Below are 5,536 nucleotides of genomic sequence, written 5' to 3' on the forward strand. Positions count from 1 at the left end.
TCGGATAAAAAAAAGGTAAGCATACCAGGCGTGCGATTATTACGTTCAATAATGACTTAATACACTTTTCACAACAAGTGTCTCATGACGCACTGGAAGCGGCGTTGATGATGAATACATATAGGTACTGTTTGACCTATACGCTGTCAGTGTTGCCAGATTTTGCGAGAGAATTAAGCAACCACGTCTAGGAAAACAAGCCCAAAAGAAGCGACTAGGCCACATGAGCGCTTCTATTTGAAAATAGCCGATCTACAAGCTCACAACTCGTCGCGTTGTGAGCTTGTAGATCTGCTTTTTTCAAAAACTCTTGAAATAAAATGTGGAATATTTGGAAAAACATTTTTTAAACATTCTAACAACACAAAAATGCTCCCTGGGCACAAAACATTTATGAAAATATTTGAGAACCAACTGGTTTAAAAAAGAATTTAAAACATTTGGAAGCAAGCCTAAATAAGGCTAAGCAAGTACACGTTAGAAACCAGCCCAAAATACATTTTTTTACAAGCAACTTTACATAAAAAGAAGCTCAAAGTCCCTTATAATAAGCCGACATGGCAACACTGACTATACGCTGTCAGTCAGTGCGTTTTGCGTTGAATGATGCAGGTGACGATTAGCAGCGCTGCTCTGTTCTGGTCAGCGATGCTACCAAGTTAGCTACTGTCTATGACTGTAACACTAATGTGCACTGTTTAATTGCAAAGGGAACCAGAACATACTCAAACTTAGTAAGTATGTTTTTTTTCTTTTAGTAGACTCAAGTATAGTGACAACTCGGTTATTCATGAGTTAGGCTGTCCGTAAACCTACCTAAATTGTATAAAGTAACGAGAGAATCGGACCGGTTTCGGCTTCGTATTCTAATGTCGCTCGTCTCGTTACTGCAATAATATTCTTTGACCTATTTATTAGGCTAGTGCCAGCCTGCGTTCCCCCAAAAGTCTGTCTATTAGCTAAATAGATCTACATCTTATTATGCCGACGGAATTCATTTTATTGGACTTAATAAACCCTTTGCCCAGGTCATAGTATAGGGCAGTGGTCCCCACATGATTTTCTTGGGGGTCCCCAGATGACAGTCAAGTGACAATTTAAGGACCTTTAAGACCTTTTTAATACCTAATAATAAGAAAAGCACGATTACTGCATACAAAGTAATCAACAAACTATACTATTTAAACAAACTAAATTGTCAAATAATATAAGAAAGAGGCAAACATTTTGAAAATAGCCGATCTACAAGCTCATGTGAGCTTGTAGATTTTGGGGGGTCACAGCCTGAAAAGGTTCAGAACCACTTGTGGCATCTTGTGATAAAACAGTAGTAGTCCATATCAGTGCAGTGTTGTATGATCGATTCATCCATCAGTAATTATTTCTGTGTTGATGATATTAGACTTGTCTACTAGGTAAGAATGAATGCCATATGATTGCCAAACAAACCCTTAGACATGGAAAGTGAAACCCAAATTCACAGATTTTATCTATTCATTAATGCATTGCCTGGGGGGGGGGGGGGGGGGGGGGGGGGTGTTGATGGTCTTGGTTCTTCAGCAGCCATGCCAGCCAAGATAATGTCAGATAAGAGCGACTAGAAGATGCAGTGCCAGTGTGTGGTCTGTCTGTCAATGTAATTATTATGCAAACCAAACAAGTCTATCTTGACCAGATTCTAATCTACGGTCCCCCATGCTTCAAGTCCTAAAGGTTGCATTCTTATTATATGTCTCAAGACCACCCTCTCCTGCTTCAGAGCCAAGGACAATATTAATTAACCTGATTAACCTGAAAGTCCTGAATATAAGTTGCACACTACTTATAAGATGCACACTACTAGCCTATCTCCTATTCCAGTAACACTGCACTTCATAAAGCTCATCAATGTATGTTTTAGGTGATTAGTAGATTGTTTTACTAGGTTTTTTACAGAAAAATGCAAGTGAATGGAAAGAGGAACCATTGTGTTGGTGCTGACTGCTGATTATGATTTATTTAAATTCACGTTGTGTGGCCATGTATCAGTGCTACCAAAGTAGAATAACTTTAACAGAGTATGTTGTGTTGCTGAGTGTGGATTGTGAACTTTGTTGGGTGGCCTGTCTGTCTCACCCACACGTTATCAGAGAGGGCACGGGCTGGAGGGTTCGGTTCAGGGGTTCCTGAACGCTGACCATCTGGCCTTGGAGGGGGGGGGGTGCTTCCTCACTAGCTGTCTTTGTTCCTTGAGAACAATTGGGAGTTAATCTAGGGAGGAGATAAATGCAGCCCCTGTGACACAACTGTTGCACTATAGGACAGGTTTCTCTCTCGCTCTATCTCTCTTTCTCTCTCTCTCTCTAGCCTTGAAGGAGACATCTCTCTCCATGAGCTTTGCATAATTCTTTATTTTTCCAGTTAGGTGACAGGCTTTCAACTGTTGAATGGCACTTCTTGAATTTACGACCATGCTGGTTTTGGTGAAACTGCAAGCGAGCCATACTGTATGTGGTTGTGCCGACAGAGCTGTGACCAAAATGTGTCCATCTATCATCATCCCCTTGTGTTTTCTTCTTAATTATATCATTTTAACTTTTGGTATGAACAGTTGGTAACAATGAATGAGTCTAACCCAAATGTTTATTTTAAATTTTAAAAGATTTTGGCTATATAGTACCTTGAGCAAAACAGATGGCAGACTAAAATGGCATAATAAAATACTCAGGCCTACTTGTTTAAATATCGGCTTACAGACAGTAGTGTATTTTCAATGTTTTGTCTTGCACAAATATACCTTTCTACTCTTTTTTTATCTTGTAGCCTGGTTCATGTTTCAAGGCTCTCCTGGGTAGGACAGAAGATGTCTGAAATACTCTCTGACATTTCCTATAAGAAAGGTCCCACTAAAAGCATGAAATGGATCACTATACCTGATCTGTTCCCATTTTAAGCCTTTGTTACCAGGGTAACATTATGGTGATTTACTTTAATACCACACACTGTCATCTTGCCATCTGTACTATACATGCCCTATTCTTTTGCATATTTCAGTCACAAAGCTCTTCTTCGCACAAGTAATGTCTTCTATGTTGTGTTTATTCAAAAGCATTGAAACCCAGGATTCGAGGATGCTGGTGCATATTTCAGTCACACCTTCTCTAATTATTTTTTTTTTGTTATGACAAAACAATATGTGGTGGGGTCACTCAGATGTGGGGTCAGTGTCATAACAAAAAGCACTAGGCTACATAGTGATTGATTATCAATACAGTCAGGAATGCAGAGGCGTCAGGTTCCGCTGTGGTCTTTGCTAGCAGCAGAAACATATCAGTTTGAGTATTGATCTACTATGAAGATTCATCCACAAGACAAGAACCACCTTTACAGTTCATTTACACTACTTACAGTACAGTGCATCGGGGTTTTTTGTAGATCATGAAAACACTTAAGGGACTAGCCAATCAGATTGGTAATTGCTTTTCTTCAATGTTTTCCGATGTGATTAGAGGTTACAAGCTTACAACATGTTACGGATACGACACGTTCCTGCAATAGTTCCAGCTAGAGGAATCTGTGCTATTGAGATGTGATAGAATCCTGAAAACAAATGACGCTCAAAACTACCATGAAACCGCTTAGATGGCTGCTGAATCTTTCCATTTTGCATGGGTTGCTTTATTATTTGAAAAATTAGCTGTATAAACGTTAACCATTTTAGACAATTAAACATCACCAACAACTCAGCATATAGGATAGTCATCAGTATTCAATCAAATCATGTGGTGCTCATACTTTCAAGTATTAGCCTAAGCAATGTCTATCTTGTCAAAATGTTCAGTTAGTATCTAAAGCTTTAATTTAATTTGGCTATTTAGCCTAATCATCAAGCATCAGTGTTGTGGATTGTCTCACTGTTATTGTGCCAGGACAAGCGTCTTTTAACCTTTTAAACTTTTAACCTGTCCTTTTTTATTGGGGGTCAAGAATGCCAGCAACCCATCTGCACTGTCAGCTCTGTGTAAAAAAAAAGGGGGGGGTAAGAAAATATTGACACTGATAGTTTAATACAGATGTGCCACAGATCAGAATTAGAAGTAGTACACACACACACAATCACATTTGCCTGCATGTTGTGTTTTTATTTTCACGACAAAATCACATCCATTGTGGTTCTAACAAACAGATGACAGTTGTACGTATATAGCGACATCCTGTATACTTGTGCATGCAGTATCCTGATCAAGTGGAAAAGCACATGGTGTCAGAAACACATAATGCTTAACTTGGGAGTGAGTAAGGGATGCACAATATATCAGTCATCATATTGGTATCGGCAATTTCGGCCTTAGAAATTGTATTGAACCAATATCAAAATAATCAATCGGTGTGTTATTTTATAATATTTATGTTTGAATGTGAACATACATATAGCTGAAAAGGCCTTTTGTGATGATGAAGGCTACAGAGTCAATCAGTGTTTTCTGCGGAATCCTTCAAAAGGGTCAACAAGATGGAGAAAAAAATGTAAATAAAACATTTGTTTATGTTCGGATATGGGCCAAAATGTCTATATTGTGCATCCCTAGATTTGGACTAAAGAGGCAAGCCATGTGTCAAATACGTCAAAATTTGTTGGAAAGTGCCCAATAGCATTCATAATGTTCTGCTCCTTTTAGACCTTTATTGACCAAGTCCCAAAAATGCAGCATGAAAGTGGAGAAGAGAAAATATAGATAAGGTGTGGAGGGGAGTGGGGGGGGGTGGAATGGGAGGTTGAAGTAGATGATGATGTGGGAGTGATGATGAGCAGAGAAGCAAGACAGCTGGACATGGACAGCACTGATCCTCAGGCTTAAAATCCTCGGCCGAAAGACATGCATGTTAGGTACTCATGCCAGTGCCCTTGACCAAGGAACTGGCATTACAACTGGAATTGGTCCCGTAGCACTGCACGTGCACAGTGGCTGCCCATGGCTCCTTAGAATGGGTTAAATGCAGAGGAGAAATTTCCCCAAGGGGACAATAAAGGAAAAAGAAATCAAATCAAATTGATACTCTCTCAGAGTTGAATTAACAGCGAGGATGTAACCTTGTAGGCTTACTGAACAAAGAATTTTTCAATACATTTAAAGGGAAGTGTGGCACCAATGGTTCCAGCCTGATCAGAGCCCCATTACTGAAGTCCATTCTAAAATTAAACGCTTAGAAAGTGTAAAACGTGAGGGGGAGAAATCTGCTCTGGCAGCCCAGGAAATTTGGCACTGATTGGTCCGGCGGTTTTTGAGATTGGCTCCGGAGTCCAGACACACATACAGAAAAACAATTCACTTTAAATCAGGCTTTAGCCTGTATTGTAAGGAGCACTTTTTATTTCATAAAATGAAGCACATTATCATGTTAACCCCATTCAATCAGGGAACGCATACTGTGTCATTTTCTATTTTTAGCCATTATTTTCTACTTTGGGCTATTCAAAAATAGTAGATCTACAAGCTTACGAGCGCTACAAGCTTGTTAATCTGCACATTTTGTATATGAGTTATCTAATGTTTAG

General features: G+C 39.3%; 1 protein-coding gene across 4 annotated transcripts in view; it reads left to right on the forward strand.

Annotated features, from left to right (window-relative positions):
* The first annotated feature begins 616 nt into the window (after positions 1-616).
* greb1l (GREB1 like retinoic acid receptor coactivator) overlaps positions 617-5,536 on the forward strand; it is a 52,245-nt gene continuing 47,325 nt past the window's right edge. For all 4 annotated transcript variants that reach the window (XM_084058325.1, XM_084058327.1, XM_084058326.1 and 1 more), the window contains exon 1: positions 617-734. The gene's annotated coding sequence lies outside the window, so the exon portion shown is untranslated. The remainder of the gene's footprint in view (positions 735-5,536) is intronic.

This window comes from Gymnoscopelus microlampas (genome assembly GCF_963454915.1).
Source record: "Gymnoscopelus microlampas genome assembly, chromosome: 5".
NCBI lineage: Eukaryota > Metazoa > Chordata > Actinopteri > Myctophiformes > Myctophidae > Gymnoscopelus > Gymnoscopelus microlampas.